An 18,396-nucleotide genomic window follows, 5' to 3' on the forward strand; every position below is an offset into this window, starting at 1 on the left:
TAATTACAAGCAGACAATTTATATATAATGAAATACGTACTTTTTCTTATTAACAGGGGATGCCGGGCATACCGGCGTTCCCTTACGCTACGCCGCTGTTGGATACCACGTGACAAAAACAGCCTAGGAAATGTCCACATACAAGAAATTGTGACAAAATCAGGAACCACTGGGGAGTAACCTGGAAAGGAATTACCCAAGATAGATAGTTGTAGAGAAAACTTGGGAAGACTTCATCCAGCAGTGGATTGATAATGCTTGATTATGATGATGGTGATGATTTTATATCGAGACCTCAAGAGGTAAACTAAACCAAGTCATAATTTCGTAATTTTACAGGAGAAGCGAAAAACCGGTTCCTTAACTAAGATCTATAATATTGTTTTTCAAACTATACTAAGTAGTTACAAAGTAATAAGATGGCATTAGACTCACATTATTACACCACTACATAGTCTATTTTAAAAAGTATTCTAACTCATTTTGACCAAAAAGTAACATAGTCTACTACTATGTTCAGATATATATATATATATATATATATATATATATATATATATACTGTATAAATTTACTAGGTAAGGTAGGATGAAATTGGATCCAAAATTTAACGAAAGTCATACAGCGAAAAAAAAAATATTTTTGAATATTTAATGTATGTTCAAGTTTTGCAAGTAATTTTCAATCAATATAAAATTTCAACGTAATGAACGCACGATTGGTTTTCTCGAATAAAGATCACATGCGCCGCTAAGAGCTCAGGAATAAGCTTAATCTATGTTACGGCAGTGGATATACGTATGCGTATGTATTGCATTACAACTTTAGGAACTTATATAAGAAACAGAATGTACTTAAATTTAGACGCGAACTATGCGAAACATCTGACTTTGAATCTAACTTGTTTCGTGATGCAACCCGAGGCCACACATAGCAAAGATGAGTGTCGTAGCTCCCACCACAAAGTTCAGGAATTTCTTGTTATAAGCTGTAAATTAAACACGTAGATGTGAAACGGTAATAAAACATTTGAACAATTTTAAACAAAATATATTGTAGTAATAATTTACCCTATTTGTTCATATAATGAACGTTATATTATGTTTTTAAAATGACAGTCAAAACAGAACATATTGGATAATAAATGAGAAATTGTAAAATTTCAATTTCGGTACGATTAAATACATTCATGCTGCTATGTTTTGCATTATCTGTTAGAATGTATTGAACAATTCTTATTCTAAGGAAGGAAATAAACTACTGTATAGTACTGAAGTTAATTTAATAGAGTTTAATTGTATAGGCAGTACTGAGGCCATATGAGAAAGTCTTTTGCTGAAAGTGAAATATGGGTTACTATTAGAATTTTATCCTAGATATGATATACCCACTGATGATTGAAACTGGAACACACGCATGGAAGGCATCAGCGCTAGCAAATTAGCTCTGAAGAAGTACACCATACTATAATTCTAAGTCTAGAATAAGGCCAAAAATAAGAAGCAGAAACGAAAGACTTTACAATAATAATATTTTTACAATTTTAATTTCACCTATTTATTTCGAGACTTTCGAGACGAGACCGAGACGAGACCGAGATTTGGCCTTCGAGACCGAGACCGAAATCGAGACAAGCATTTGTTGACCGAGACGAGACCGAGACGGCGATTTTTGACTCGAGACGAGACCGAGACCGAGACAGCTATTTTTAAACCGAGACGAGACCGAGACTGTACAAAGTCTCGTCTCGTCTCGTCTCGATACCATCCCTATTGGCAGCACAATAGCAACTACGCTACGCGGGGCCACAACTGATAACATGGAAATCAATATGACTACCTCGAAATAATCTGTAGGATTAGGATTTAGATTTCTGGACTTTCGGCATTTACGGCTATGTTAGGCCGTCACGTATGAAGAATGAATTCCTCGGCTATCACACTATCGAGGAAAGGGAAGGAAGAAAGGTTTGAGGAAGGAAGGAAGGAAGTAGCCTGGAACCTTTATGCTAGATACCATCCCGGCATTTGCCTGGTGTGAATGAGGAAAACCCAGGAAAACCTCACTCAAAATGGCTGGTCTGAAAAAGCTTTTACACTTTCTCGAACGAGTGACTCCACTTGGAATCGAACCCGGGACTGTTCGCACCAAAGACAACAACTATACTATGCGGATAAGACAACTGATAAACTGGAAATCAATACGACTACGCCGAAAAGAGTTGTACAGACCTAGTACACTCATGACGAATTCCGTAAAGCAGAACTCGGTCTCGTGATCTTTAGGTCTTGTAGTGAATACTAATACTAATAATACTAATAATAATAATAATAATAATAATAATAATAATAATAATAATAATAATAATAATAATAATAATAATAATAATAATAATAATAATAAAGTCTGGTAAACAGTAAAAAGGATCACGCACTTGAAGTTTCAATTTTGTCCGGTAGATGACCACTGGTGAATGCTGCCAACCAACAGCGAGATATATAACTTCTATTACCTTTGTTATTGTTTCAATATTAGAAAAATGAGATATAGTAAATAACTAGCTTTAAACTTTCCTTGTTGTCCGTGAAGATGTGAACAGATGTAAATTTTTACCTCATTAACGAACTCAGTACTGATAATCGTTCTAGCTACATATTGCAAAAAAAAAAAAAAAATCATTTTCATTCAAGAGTTATCATGTGGAGTAACGGATGAATGTAAGTCACCGTTACCCGCTTTGATATTAACGGATGAATTTCATAAACGAACTGAACTTGTGATAATCACTCTAGCTATCTATTACAAGAAACTGAATTCAAAAAATTAGCTTTTGTTCAAGAGTTTGCTATCATGCTGGCTAACGAGACGGACTTAACCTCTTCATGGATATGGCATCATTTGATGCCACAAAGTTATCGGGAAAATAACCCGAATTTTTTCACGAAGAAAAGTGCGAACTGATGGTAAGTAAAAACAAGTGCTTCAGAATATTATTTTTACTTACCTTCAGTTAGCATTGTTCTTCGTGAAAAAAATTCGGATTATTTTCCCGATAACTAAGTGGCATGATTTGATGCCATATCCGTGAAGAGGCTAAATCACCGTTACTCTATGTTAACGGATTGATTCAACCGGTCAAGAGACCGTGAGGATAAGGAGTAACATATATACGTACAGACGGACTAACATTTACAATGTAATAAGTTCTATTTGCGCGATCATAATAGTAATAATGTTATTTGTGGTTTTTAACATTTCATTAAGATTTGTATTATCTCAGAATGAAAGAGGAAAAAATCTGGTAATCTTACCGTATCACTTCAACAGAGATCACGTTTCACTCATTGTCCAACATGTATTTTATATATCACTCAGCGTTAAAATGCTACTATCCGTGCAGTTACTAATTATTACTTAATCCATCACGCATGCATTGTCGGAAACAAATGACAAAAACGTAACTGAGTTATTACTGATGTCCAAACTCTTGTTTCCGAGAACGCTTTCATCTGAACAATATAATTGAGAAACACAATTTATTTTGTCCTTCTAACATTTCAACCAGTAATTAATCTTCTTCGTGGAGTTAAAGAGACAGCGGCTCGCGACAACAGCAAACGGAAAAAAGGAAATCAGTTATGTAAAGCTGATGGCGTGCTTTGCAGTGCCATATCTTAAATAGTCTTATAGATTGTTTACTTTTCTCGCCACCAGAGAACACTCATGTCTTTTAATGTGTTTGAGACCCTGCTAATGTGTTTGAGACCCTTTTTATTTGTTCAAAAAAAGTACTAAACAAGTTTCCTTTTCTTTTAGTCAAGAGATTCTTTTAATGATTATTAGATATTGATTTGGCCATTTGTCCTTCGGCCGGGCCATTTTGTAAAACCAATTTTACATTATACAAATTATTAGCGACATAGTCGACTTGGCTTCCTTAAGTCGCGACTTTTAATAATTATATTTACACGCTAGGGGACGAAAACAGTTAGATATTGAATTTATAGACGACCTGCTCGGGGGAGAATGCTCCCGGGAAATACGTTTTATTTTTTTCGTTACTCAGCCAGCTGTTTTACACGCTATGCTAGCCAGCTGTTTTAAGTTGGTCACAAAATTTATATCATGGGGGCGAGGTGGAACAAAATGAGCCCTGCGGGGCTTCTAACCCGTTCCTACTATTATTATTATTATTATTATTATTATTATTATTATTATTATTATTATTATTATTATTATTATTATTATTATTATTATTATTATTATTATTATTATTATTACTTATCTGCACAAACGTAAGTAAATCACTTTTTGAGTATTATTTTCAACTTATCGTAATTTAAAATGTGTTATGAAAATTTACAAAAAAATTATATATATAAAAATCTCCTTGGGCAGGGTTTGAACCCATGCCAAAAGCAATTACTGCTACTAGCACGCTTGGCCACGAGGGTCGATAGCACCAAGGGTTTCGTTTCATCTATATGAATGTTACGTGGCAAAATTCGTTCATACTTCCCGTGTATTCCGTTCATACTTCCGGGAGCATTACCCTCCCCAGCTAGTCCTATTGATAGGAATAAATTCAGTATAAATTAATCAGTTATTTTCAGAGATGTAGCCCTGGTGGGTAGGGAGCGAATAAGTGCCGTGACATTTTTTTCTCCCTCTAAAATGTTAATGTTGTGTATTTATCAGCTGCGCAAATCTGTCTTCAACATTAGGGGAGACGGATAAGACTGTCTCCATATATATATATATATTTGGTCTAGGAATTAATTCGTGCGGTTGGTACGCACACATTGAAGCTGTAGTACAAACACAAAATACATAAATACCTTAAGAAAAATATTGTCCATCGCTAGCCACCACTTTCGCCCATCTGTCAGGCAATGTACGGATTCCGTGGCGAAAGAGGTCCTCATCCTTGGAAGTGATCCAGTCAGAGACCCATGTTTCGATATCTTCTGAAGAAGTAAACCGCTGTCCAATCAAATCGTTGTTCATGCAATCGAACAAGTAGTAGTCCGAAGGAGCAACGTCTGGTGAATACGGCGGGTGGGGTAAAACTTCCCATCCGACATTTTCTAAATAGGTTTTTACCGGTTTTGCGACATGTGGGCGAGCGTTATCATGTTGAACAATAAGTTTATCATGTCTGTTCTCCCATTCTGGTCGTGTTCTGGCCAGAGCTTGCTTCAAACGCATTAATTGTCGTCTATAACGTTCTCCATTCATAGTTTCACCCGGTTGCAGCAGCTCATAGTACACCACACCTTTCATATCCCACCATATGCACAGCATAACCTTTGCACAGTGAATATCTCGTTTTGGTTGTGATGGACCTGGTTCACCTGGTTTCACCCAGGCCTTTTTTCGTTTAGGGTTCTCGTAATGGATCCACTTCTCATCACCCGTAATAATTCGATGCAGAAACCCCTTTCTGCTCTGTCGTTGAAGCAGCAATTCGCAAATGGTTTTTCGTCTTTCAACGTCTCTGTCTTTCAATTCATGTGGAACCCAATGTGACATCTTTTGAATCATTCCCATGGCTTTCAAGCGTTTGGAGACTGTTGTTTGATCAACGCCTAATGCTGCTGCAAGTTGTTCCTGCGTTTGACACGAATCGTGCTCGAGCAATGCTGTCAATTCTTCGTCTTGAAATTTTTTTGGCTGTCCAGCTCGCTCTTGGTCTGCCAAGCCGAAATCACCACTTCTAAACCGTGCAAACCACTTCTGACACGTTCGCTCAGCTAGAGCATGGTCACCATACACTTCCACCAAAATACGATGACTTTCAGTCGCACTTTTCTGCATGTTAAAGTAATGCAGCAGGACACCCCGCAAAAACACTTTATCAGGCACAAATTGCGCCATGTTCACTTAACTACAAACTGGTGTTGTTGACGCTTTAATCCACTGCCCTATACTACGAACGATACGTGATGACAGGGGTTTGCAACACATGTGTGGATACACGGAACTGTGGGACGCTCCGTTCGTTGCGCCATCTCTTGTCCACCCGCACGAATTAATTCCTAGACCAAATATATATATATATATATATATATATATATATATATATATATATATATATATATATATATATATATATATATATATATATATATATATATATATATATATATAACGATGATCAAAATATTTATGAAGTTGAAAAACAATGCTGTGGAGAATCAGAGGAACAGAGTTGTCTTTAACATTGGAAGGTGGGCATATTTGAGGCTTATTCTGGGGGAACATCAATTTCATCTCACTTTCTTTTGTGGCAATCGAACACAAATCATGACATTTCTCTCCCAAAAGCACATTTCAAATCGGATTATGGGGGGACAGCCCCCCAGTTCCAAGATTGGAGGGGACATGTCGTCCTCATCCCCCTGGATTTGCGCTAATGATATTTATCAAACGTGTTTAAGATTTACAGCATAATGTTCATGATAGAATATGAAAGGAAAATGTTTTCAAAATTGAAAACTATGCCAATACGTTAAAATAAGGAGCAGATTTACTGTACGGATCCACCTATTATAAAGTTTATAGAACAAATTTGTAATATTATTTTAATATCCCAGTGTTTAAATAATTTAAATATTTTGTGTTCCTACCTGTGCGATGTGAATCTATGTAGAAATACATTAATGGAAGTCTACTTACATTAATGTATTAGATTTACCTGTTAAGCACAGATTGACCCATAAAGTAGTCATTCGCCATAGTATACGAAGTGAAATGAAATAAAATATCTGAAGTTAGTGTGTTAACTCATGAGGTGCAACCATAGCAGTGTTCGAGAGTTAAGATATCCACATATTTGGAACAGAGATGTGCAAGCAACGAAAAGATATCGGGATATTTCCTATAACGTCTTTAGTAATACAAATGCATAATCCAAACGTAATGTGAGTATTTTTATGCCATATTCAGTGTCTTACGCTATCTTCGTTTATGTGTATACCCACTGTTGCAGACGCCTCCCTACGGAAGCCCCCCTCGTCGCTAACGCTCGGGCCCCTCTACAGTGCTTCTGCTTTGACTTGGATAGATAGCATTCGCGCATTTTAGTGGCCACTTAGCAGAAGTTGATTAGTGTTTATTTTCACAATACTTCTTATTGTATACGTACATTAAAGCCCTCTTAAGGTGAATTTGCACAGAGGAAAGCAAGTCCATACTCGTCTCATATACCATCAAGAAAATCGTGTCTCGTCTTGTCCCGTAGGCAAATATATATATGTAGGGTGAGTTATAAATATTTTCATATTCTGATATAAGGTTTATTAGAAAGCTATGGCCCGTAGAAAAAATTGCTGGCTACACCACAAGACGTTGGAAATTTTGATTTCATTGTCTACTTGTTCCGAAGTTGTTTTTTTGGCATTTACTCAGCATCGTGATAGAATTCTGGCTAAACTTGGATGAAGGGACATAAACTCTGTTCTATTGAACCAGAAAAATAATAGAATTGGGAACCAATATTATGACAACAGATAATAATACATATAGACAAGCATCTTCCTGCGCTGTTCAAATCCATTTTGATCGTATGCACAGCGAAAGAGTCAACCAAAGATTCGGTTTCGTCACAAGGAGTTGGTGCTGCCATCAGTTTCCCCACGGCGAGAAGAATCAACGTTCGATTTCGTCGCAAGGAGTTGGAACTGCCACCAGTTTACCCATGCCGAAAGAATTCAATCAATGTTCGATTTCGTTGCAAGAAGTTAGATCTACCACAGATTCTCTATGTGAGGTCATGAGTTGTAACAGTTATTAGAATGCTTTCATCTGCTTCATCGCTCACAGTGAATTTACTTTCCTTATCTGTGACTTGTAAATTCAATGCGGACAGATCAGCTAGAAAATTAACCCTCCTCCATATTTTTCTGCTACCCATTTGTTTCTGCTATTGTAGGCATTAGTAAATTACATGAAAACAATTTCAACTCAACCTCTTGCACCATTTAATACAGGTTTGAATATTAATATTCTCAGTTCACGTCTCCTTCACCACAGCCAGTCGATGGGCAGTTTCAAAATTTCAATACATCTGACCTCAAATCGACAGGTAGTTTCTTCGTCACAAGTAAGAGGCGCTACTGTGTACAAGTCACGTGAGATTTCAAGTTTTTCGTCGAGGTTACCGTCTCTACGTATTCTTGTCTGTGGTTCTGATCATGCGTCACTTAATTGATTTTGAACGATCTGGCTTGTCATAGCCCTTCCTGAGCTTTAACATCAGGAATTTAAAGTGCAAATACTGCAACAAATTGGAGTAAACATTGTCGTTATACTGTATAAATATTTGGTTGAGTACAATTTGCAATCGACGCATATGAGATTTTGGGTCATTACATTTTCTTGTATTTTACTGTTGACATACTACACACGCACACATACCTATAGAACCTTTATTTAAAATTAATGACCACAGTGACAATGAGTATGAATAACATGATCACGTGACTTTTCTGCTGCTCTGTCTGGCGTTGCTCTCTACCACGTGATCGTGATTAATTGATTCCCAATATTTGGTTGGTGGCGGGTTCTCTCGGAAGCTATATAGACAGACTCCGTTGGTTTGGTAACGGGGGTAGAGAAATTAGATTATTGGAACATTGTCAATAGCTGAGAGAGAACTCGAACTAACGCTCGTGTATAGTGAAACAGATAAATCTTCGTCAAATGTAGCACCATCTGCACTGCATTAAAAGCTTTTCTTCTTTTATTTTGATTACCATTTGCATCCGATATAGAATATCCACTCTTTTCTCCCCCTCTTTACCATATGAGATCTTTCAAACATTTCCGCAAATATTTAGCTAGCATTAGGCGTTGTAAATGACAGCAATTCGCGATAGTTATCCGATGAAATGAAATTGGTAAAATTGATCTCAAATACGTCATACTCGTAACAGCAATATTTGTCCATCAACTTTTGTTTTATCGTTTAATTATATATTGGAATATTGGATTGATTGTTCAATGCTTATTTTGAAATTCATTAATTAATGAATTAACTATAGGAAATGAACTATAGTTTTAAATCCCATCCCACAGTTGTTTTGTGAACTAAAGGAGATGGATGATCATAAAATAAGCAGTAGAATGAGAATGTGGGAGAAAATACCGATAAAACTCGTGAGGCTTCATTCTGTAGCAGCATTACCAGGAAATATGCGGACCTACTTTTAGTTATATTAGAAGTATAAGTAATCTAACGGAAAGGAGAAAAGTATAAAACTATACGACAAGGATGGGATTCGAACCCACGCGGCCAGAGCCCATTGGATTAGCAGTCCAACGCCTTAACCACTCGGCCACCTTGTCTGTTACATAAACATCCTTTGTTCCTATTGATATTGGAGGTAGGAATAGTATAACGGAAAGGAGAAAACTATAAAAATTAGTGGACTAGAATGGGACTCGAACCCACAAGGGCAGAACCCATTGGATTAGGAGTCCAACGCCTTAACCACTCGGCCAGCTCGTCTGTTATATAAACATCCTTTGTTCCTATTGATATTGGAGGTAAGAATAGTATAACGGAAAGGAGAAAACTATAAAAAAAAATAATCGACGAAGATGGGATTCGAACCCACGCGGGCAGTGCCCATTGGATTAGCAGTCCAACGCCTTAACCACTCGGCCACCTCGTCTGTTACATAAGCATTCTTTGTTCCTATTTATATTGGAGGTAGGAATAGTATAACGGAAAGGAGAAAACTATAAAAAAAAATAATCGACGAAGATGGGATTCGAACCCACGCGGGCAGAGCCCATTGGATTAGCAGTCCAACGTCTTAACCACTTCACATGACGGAGGTTTGAGAACAGGAAAGGCATTAAGATCGGCAATTGCAGGCAGGATACTATGAGAGTCATGATTGTTAGATGTATAGGAAGGAAAATGGTTAGAAGACTGCCCTAAAGCATGCGTTCCTATTTTTCGTTTGTCGGTAATCCGGCAGTGGATAAATCAGTCATTTGTAAAGCAGTCGGTCGAGAATCTGGTCGAGGTGAAGCACGGGGGGTACTTTACACTGAGAGAGTACATGATCAGTCCCCAGACATCGGAAACACGTTTTAGGTTGATGAGAGTAAGCAACGTATGCAGAGTATGATATCACTTTAAGTTTTGAAGGAATTGTTTTTTTGAGAATCATATATACAGAGCGAATCCCATTCAAAATGGCATATTTATAAGTAGCACTCCACTTTTCGTTAACACCATATTCACTCAACACATCATGAAGAAAACTATTGTCTACTTCAAGAGGCAAATCAAATATCCGAACTTTGATGTAATTGATTTCAGCATTCGAAATACGAACAGTGCTGCGTACCCCATTTGAATGAACATAGGGAACAGTTTTAGGTAACTGATTCAAAACTTCATTAAACACAATATCATTTTCAAATTTCACATACAAAGCAAAGTCCTCATTATGCAGTTGTAAAGTGACTGCTTGGTTCATAACGTCACTGAAGTTTTCAGATAACCAAATATGTATGTCACTCGGACTAGGTATAGAGCGGTCGAATTCAAATTTCACAGTATTTTTACGAATTGAAAGTATGTCTTTTCCCAATAATCACAATCCAAAAAAAAAAAAAAAGCACTTCCACACCTTTCGACTTCCACCGGTGAACTGGACTACCTCGTCTGTTACATAAACATCCTTTGTTCGTATTGATATTAACCGACGATGATGGGATTCGAACCCACCCGGGCAGTGCCCATTGGATTAGCAGTCCAACGCCTTAACCACTCGGCCACCTTTTTTTTTAAACTTCCTGACTTATTTTCTACTGCAACCACTTTTCAGGACTACTAGACACGACAGGGATACGAACACAGAAACATCCAGAACAGTTAAAATTCGTTGCTACTACAGAGGAACTCGAGCCCCCAATGGACTTCACCTCACAATCATCAGCCTAACGCCTCAGACCGCTCGGCTACACCCACCGGCTACCACCTCGTCTGTTGGATAAACATACTTTGTTCGTATTGATATTGGAGGTAGAAATTAGGGATGGCCAATTCCGGAATTTTTACTTTGCGGAATCCGGAAAGTAAAATCGGAAAATTCCGGAAAGTAAAATCGGAAAATTCCGGATTTCGGAAAAATTCCGGAATTCAGAAAAATTCCGGATTTCGGAAAAATTCCGGAATTCAGAAAAATTCCGGAATTCGGAAAAATTCCGGATTTCGGAAAAATTCCGAAATTCAGAAAAATTCCGGATTTCGGAAAAATTCCGGAATTCAGAAAAATTCCGGATTTTAGAAAAAATCCGGAATGCGGAAAAATTCCGGAATTCGGAAAAATTCCGGATTTCGGAAAAATTCCGGAATTCAGAAAAATTCCGGAATTCGGAAAAAATATTTTTTCTTTTTGTAATCCTAAGAATTTTGTTCAAATGCAAACGAACAAATTTCCTTTTTGTAATCCTAAGAATGTATGATGCAAGTTAAGCTGAAACTTACATCCTAAAGTATACACTACTCAATCTTCCCATGGTTAATGAGATGTAGTCCAAAAGTACGATGCACTCCTAATATTTAATTTTTGTTTTACTGTGATATTGTCCAGAGGTAATACATATATCACACTGAGATAAACAACTTGACAGAATGAAGATATCATACGTAGTTTTCCAGAAAATCGTGAGAAACGAATTTTTATGAAGTTAAAATATGCGTCGCTTGTTGCCAGTGTGATGCAATTGATAACTTTTATGCTGGAATAGTCTTATTATTATTATTATTATTATTATTATTATTATTATTATTATTATTATTATTATTATTATTATTATTATTATTATTATTATTATTATTATTATTATTATTAATCGTTTGTGTACTGTAAAAGAAAAATATGAACCGTTAAGTAGTAGATTTTATCTGTTGTTTTTTGATATCTTCTAACAGTAATAACAAACTGCTTGTAAATACGCAATGATTATCAAGGACAATGGCATATTAATGTAAGGACTACTCTGCAGACTAGCAATAAACAATAAACAATAACAGATAAACAATAGTTCCAAAAAAAAAGTAACTAACTTGGGCACGTCAGAATGTTCGCGAGAATATAGGGACCCATTGAGACTATACGTGGTGTAATTATTACTCAAAGGGCCGTACAATGGAGGCATTAACGTTAATGTTAATGGTACTAATGAGCAGTTACTTGCTCTAACGGTTAACCTCATTTTTGAGATGATTCTTAGAAGTGGGCGTGTTGGCATGCAGTTAGAAGACATATCCATTATTTAAAAAGCACACGTTATCTGTGGAGTGCTAACGATTTGCGTCACTATCGAACACTAACATAGCACTAGCGACGTTTAAAGTCGAAATTGGAGTCTGACATAAGTGGCTTGTCAACTTCACGGACATTATATTTCCCTTGAATGCGAGAATTTTGCGCCCAGGAAATTTGCGCCCTACCACAAAAATAGGAAAAAATGCGCTCGCAATATATTTGCACTGGGATGTTTGCGCCCTACCGCAAAAAGAGGGGAAAATGCGCCGGCTATATATTTGCACTGGGATGTTAGCGCCCTACAATTCAACTTATTTTTGTACTGTGTAAAGTAACTTCCACTCACACTTGAACTAGGCTTGCCTCTCATCGTCTCAGTGAGTTACTCCATCCGTTATAATATTCCGAACAAATGAAAAAAAATACAATTTTAGTTCACTGAAGGGCAATCCATACAAATACAATTTTTCATTATACTACAAAATTTACAATAAAAGTATAAATGACTGATATATAATTATTTATTAATATGATCAAAGAGTATAATTTAATCTACAAAAGGCTGTTTGGCTCTACCCAGGTATCTCTGTTCACAATCCTTGCGAGTTGTTTGGCTTTTTAGGACACAAAATATAGAAAAGAAAATGTAAAGTGAATGTAAAATCAGTTCAGTAATATTATCAAGAAAACTATGTACAGTGTGTTTACTTGCTGGAATTACACTTTAAACACACAATTGCGTTCAGTCGTTCTTTCAGAAAAAATGTTCCGGGGGGCACACTTAGTATTCCGGAGGGGATCACTGCTGGTACTATTCTATTTATTATTATATTATAAACGTATTATTTTGGTCTCCTCCGAGGGGGCACTTTGAGAGCTCTGGGGAGGCCAGTGTTCCCCCAAAATCATCTCTGGAAGAAGCAGTGATTGCGTTGATCCGTTGTGTTCTTTTGGCTTATATTGAAGTTTATTCTCCCCTTATATAGCCACAATGAAAATAAATCACAAATGGCATGGTTGTGGGGGGAGGATTGTTTATGCTGTAATGTCAGCCCTTCCGAGCAAATGCGTAAGCTCGAATATGTTCTTTTATTTCGCAGGGCTCAAACTTCCCGGTGGAGGTACATTGCAGGCGCAATTTTCCTTGTTCTTGAGGTAGGGCGCAAATTTCCCAGACGCAAAATTCTCGACACCGTTCGAATGACCTCGGAAGACTATATCTTTTTCAATACTTTTTTATAATTTTTTACTCGAGATATCTTCATAGCTTCTTATTAAAATACTTACTAATATATCCTCATTTTATTGTCCTAACCAATCAATATGGGTATGTTGTCAGTAAAATATTTAGATTGATCGAGCTTCTGGTGTGTAACCACAGTATTTCATATCATCCCTCCATTAGAAATCTTGGCTAAACGAACCAATATATGTTGCCAATAAAATAATTTAGAATGATTGAGCCCCTGGTAAATAACCACAGTATTTCGTGACAGACCCGCCCTTCCTATTACCATATTCTAGCTACGTGCCTGACTCAGCTAATTCTCTACATTCTTTACCAAGCACACATTTTCTAAAGCGGAAAATGCTCTCTAAATACCTAAGCTCATTATTTTCAGCAGATGCACAAATTGGGTAACATTCTATCTACATGAATGTTATATATGTCGATTACTGGAAACCGTTTCTCGCTATCTATTACCATATTTACTATATAATGATTAACGTTAAAACCGGAAATGGTTGATTTGTACCGCTTCCGGTTTGAATATTACATTCATCAGGGAACTCGATTCTTAACTATTGACTCTGTACATCGTGGCCAAAATTGATGGTAATCCATCAGATAGTACTTGAGACTGTTTGTTTCACTGACGGACAGAATGAATATATGGCTATAGAGTTTTGATAAACTAAATTCGTTAATGAGTGATGATGGAACAAATATAAGAAAGGGAACCAAGAGTAGGCCTACCACCGGAAAAATTTTCGAACACAAAATTAGCCATCGAAAACCCACATGTCCTGGGTTAGAATACCATAGATGAAAACTCTACCACTGAGTCATCAATCACCCGCTTATTAGTTTTATTAATTATTATATTAATATAAATTAATGAATGCCTGCTTATGTTAATTATTGAACAATTACATTATATACTTCGTAAAGTCAAAAATTATAAATTTGTATTTACTGTACATACAGTGAGCGCAGAAAGTGTTCGTACACCTATGCTATTGAAACGAGAATGCTTGCGAAAAAGATCAGAAAATTTAAGAAGTGTAATAACACACACAATATGAATAATGAAAATTAAGCTTTATGAATATACCAATAAAGAACAAAAAGACAAGTTTAATGGTCAGAAAGTAAATAAATTCCGTAGAAAGTGTATAGAGTAGACGCAAAAAGAGATCGTACACCTGACGTACGAATACGAAACAAAGATACCACAACTGGGATTCACTAGTATTCACCTGATTATACACCTGTGTTTATAGCATGAATAACAGAATGAGTTTAGTTGTGAATAGGAGTGAAAAAACTGCACGGTGGGCAGTAAAACTGGGAAGCAACCGAACAGAAACAAATGAGGAGACAAGAAAAGTAATTATTAAATTGCATAAGAAGGGTAAATCTTTGAGAAAGATAGCAAACCTTGCAGACAGGCCTCGTTCAACACTACAAACAATAATTGCGATGTATAATGTTTCTATCACTGTGCGAAAAAAAAAGAAAAAAACTAGAAGACCAAGAGTGTTGAGTGAACAAGATAAACGTTACATTATTAGGGAAAAGAAAAAAGGTTCCGAAAAGTAGTGCTGTGCAATTGGCAACGGATCTGGAAACACGCGGTGTTAAAGTATCAGCCAGTACAGTGCGGAATATTTGTAGGGTATCATGCTCGGATAGCCAGGAAAATGTTATGGGTGAACAAGACAAATCGTATAAAGAGACTAAAGTTTGAAAAAGAGTATAAAGATAAGGGATCAGGCTTCTTTCTGGAATAGGGTCATATTTTCGGACGAAAGTACATTTAATCTTATCGAATCCAATGGGAGGCGTATGGTATGACGCAAGGTGAATACAGAGATGAATCCTCAAAATCTCGTCCCTAAAGTAAGACACGGAGGAGGGTCCGTGCTCGTCTGGGGTTATATGAGTGCCTCAGGAGTGGGTCGTCTCCACTTTATCGATGGAGTGATGATCCACAAAGTGTATATTAACATATTAAAGGAAAATCTCCATACTAGTGCGCAGAAAACAATTTATTGTTCAGCAAGGCAACAACTCCAAACATACAGTGGAAAATACTCGATTGTGGCTACTCTATAATACCTTGAAACAGCTTCGCACACCTCCTCAATCCCCAGACATGAACTCCATAGAACATCTATGGTCTGTTCTGGTGACAAGAATCAGAAGGCACAGCTTCTCTACTAAAGAAGGCCTGAGAAAAGCTATTCAAGAACAATGGGACATATTCAGTCCCGAAGCTACTAACTAACTAACTAACTCTATGGCCTATGGAACCCGGAGGTTCAATGCCGCGTTCACAAAAGCTCTCCACTGACTTCTATAGTCCCGAAGCTACAGAACTACGAACTACTACAGGTGAAATCAATGCCACGAAGACTACACACAATCACTAACGCACAGGGTAATCCCACAAAATAATAAATAACGTAATATACTTTATAAGCATTAATTCAATCATAAGTGTACGGTGACTTTTTGCGTTTACAAAAAAGGAATTCTCTCTTTTCTTCTGAGCAAAACAGTGATTGTCTTTGTTTGGCCTTTCTCTTGTATATAGAAATAAAATGTATGAATGTGTAGTCTTAATTCTGGTTATATATATATTTTCCACCTCCCGTTCTCATGCTAGCTGTTTTCAATATAAAGTATGCACGGTGTACGAACACTTTCTGCGCTCACTGTAGGTATGTTGACAATAAGCGAATGTTATTAGAATATTTGTTGAGATTTCTTTTCCTTCACTGCCTTTCGCCTGATTAAAAAGTAGTTTGCAGTGCTTTGGAGCAGCTGCAGGTGGGAACGCGATAATGTTTGAGACATACTGGCGACTTTTTTGTGTGTGAAAATAAGACCTTCTCATAAAGCAGTAAATAACTGCAGTACCAATTGTCTACGTAAGTGATAAAGACATATCCAACTACAAGAAACTAATACAGTATATATATTCATTATTGTGTTTCTCTTTTAACAGCTACTAGCTAGGGATGGCCAATTCCAGAATTTTTACTTTCCGGAATCCGTAAAGTAAAATCGGAAAAATTCCGGATCTCGGAAAAATTCCAATTTTTTCTAAATTCCGGATTTTTTCCGAATGTCGGAATTTTTCTGAATTCCGGAATTTTTCCGAAATCCGGATTTTTTCTGAATTCCGGAATTTTTCTGAATTCCGGAATTTTTCCGAAATCCGGAATTTTTCCGAAATCCGGAATATTTCTGAATTCCGGAATTTTTCCGAAATCCGGAATTTTTCTGAATTCCGGATTTTTTCCGAATTCCGGATTTTTTCCGAATTCCGGAATTTTTCCGAATTCCGGAATTTTTCTGAATTCCGGAATTTTTCCGAATTCCGGAATTTTTCCGAAATCCGGAATTTTTCCGAATTCCGGAAAGTAAATTTTCCGATTCCGGAAAACAAAATTTCCGGAATCCGGATTCCGGAAAATTTTGGCCATCCCTAGTAGAAATAGTGTAACGGAAAGGAAAAAAGATAATCGACGTTTAATCACTACATTGTTTCATGTTGAATCTAAAATGAAATTAGAGATTTTCTTTCGATAGTTTGAATTAGTCTAAGCACTGAATTTGATAGCCCGTAACTCAGGAATTAAACGTCTGCACGCTAAAGTGCACTCAATTTGGCAAAGCCTACTGCCCTACAAATTTTTGGACAACATAGACTTATTTACATTGGTCGCGTATTGTGTATAAGTATCCTTGCGATTGGCTTTCGTACTTCCAAACTATGTTATGCATAAGTTTCAAAAGTTTTATAGAGCGTCTGTGTCTGTCCGCCTGTCCGTCCATCTTGTCTGTCTATCGATGGGTATCAGAATAAAAAACGGAAAGAGATATCGATAAACGGTTTCCTGCAGTCAGCGGCTCAAATCTGTCTTCAACATTAGGAAGGAAGGGTAAGACTGTTTCCATAACTTTTTTTTTCTTTTTCTTGCGATGTCCAAAATATTTATGAAGTTGAAAAACAATGCTATGGAGGATCAAGAGCAGAGTTGTCTTCAACATTGGGAGGTGGGCAAGTTTGAGGCTTATTCTGGGGGACAACAACTTCATCTCATGTTCCTTTGTGGCAATCGGACAAAAATAATCACTGCCCAAAAGCACATTTCAAATCAGATTATTGAGAAAAAAGTCCCCTCAGTTTCAAGATTGGAGGGGCATGTTCCCCTTATCCCCCGGGATTTGCGTCAGTGGCTGTAATCTATTCAATGTCTCAAGAGATCATATCATCACTATCTGCAACATTACTGAAACCGAAAGTAATTCAAATTTACTAGTATTTTCGGCTACAATACTGATTTCGATAGAGCAAAAATTATACAAAAAGATATCACCAAGCAGTTTCTTTCAATCGAGTCAGCGTCCCGTAAAACGGTTCCTTCTTCTCCGCTGGCCCTCTACTCAAACCGGAAGTGGTAGAAATCAACTAATTTCGATTTCAGCACTAACCATCGTAGGAGATAACGATAAAAGATGGCGACGTGCCTATTTTTTTAAAAATTGATTTTGCGTCACAAGATAGCGTACCGGTACATCACCACCGTCAATAAAAACCGGATGTAGGTGAGATTCATTAATACTTCCGGTTTCAATATTAATCATAGGGTAAAAAAGGTAAGGTGTATCGAGAGGCTGCTTTCTGAAATCGATTAAGTGTTGCAGGATGTGTATTCTTCTCCATTAACCCTCTAGTCAAACCGGAAGTGGTACAAATAAACTATTTCCGGTTTCAACGTTGATTGTCATAAAACAAAAACGGTAATAGTGTATAGCGTTAAATGGTTTTCTGCTGTCAACTCAGCATCTCAAAACAATATACCATCA

At 36.9% G+C, this 18,396-nt stretch overlaps 1 protein-coding gene and 4 non-coding genes across 5 annotated transcripts in view; 1 reads left to right on the top strand and 4 right to left on the bottom strand.

The window, feature by feature from the left end:
* rk (G-protein coupled receptor rickets) overlaps nt 1-18,396 on the top strand; it is a 604,059-nt gene that overhangs the window by 444,975 nt on the left and 140,688 nt on the right. The window lies entirely within an intron of this gene.
* On the bottom strand, nt 9,267-9,348 carry TRNAS-GCU (transfer RNA serine (anticodon GCU)). Its single transcript has one exon. It is a non-coding gene; the product is annotated as a tRNA-Ser (tRNA).
* On the bottom strand, nt 9,430-9,511 carry TRNAR-CCU (transfer RNA arginine (anticodon CCU)). Its single transcript has one exon. It is a non-coding gene; the product is annotated as a tRNA-Arg (tRNA).
* Nucleotides 9,596-9,677, bottom strand: TRNAS-GCU (transfer RNA serine (anticodon GCU)). Its single transcript has one exon. It is a non-coding gene; the product is annotated as a tRNA-Ser (tRNA).
* Nucleotides 10,723-10,799, bottom strand: TRNAS-GCU (transfer RNA serine (anticodon GCU)). The gene has a single exon. It is a non-coding gene; the product is annotated as a tRNA-Ser (tRNA).

This window comes from Thermobia domestica, chromosome 14 (genome assembly GCF_964235325.1).
Source record: "Thermobia domestica chromosome 14, izTheDome1.hap1.1, whole genome shotgun sequence".
Taxonomy (NCBI): domain Eukaryota; kingdom Metazoa; phylum Arthropoda; class Insecta; order Zygentoma; family Lepismatidae; genus Thermobia; species Thermobia domestica.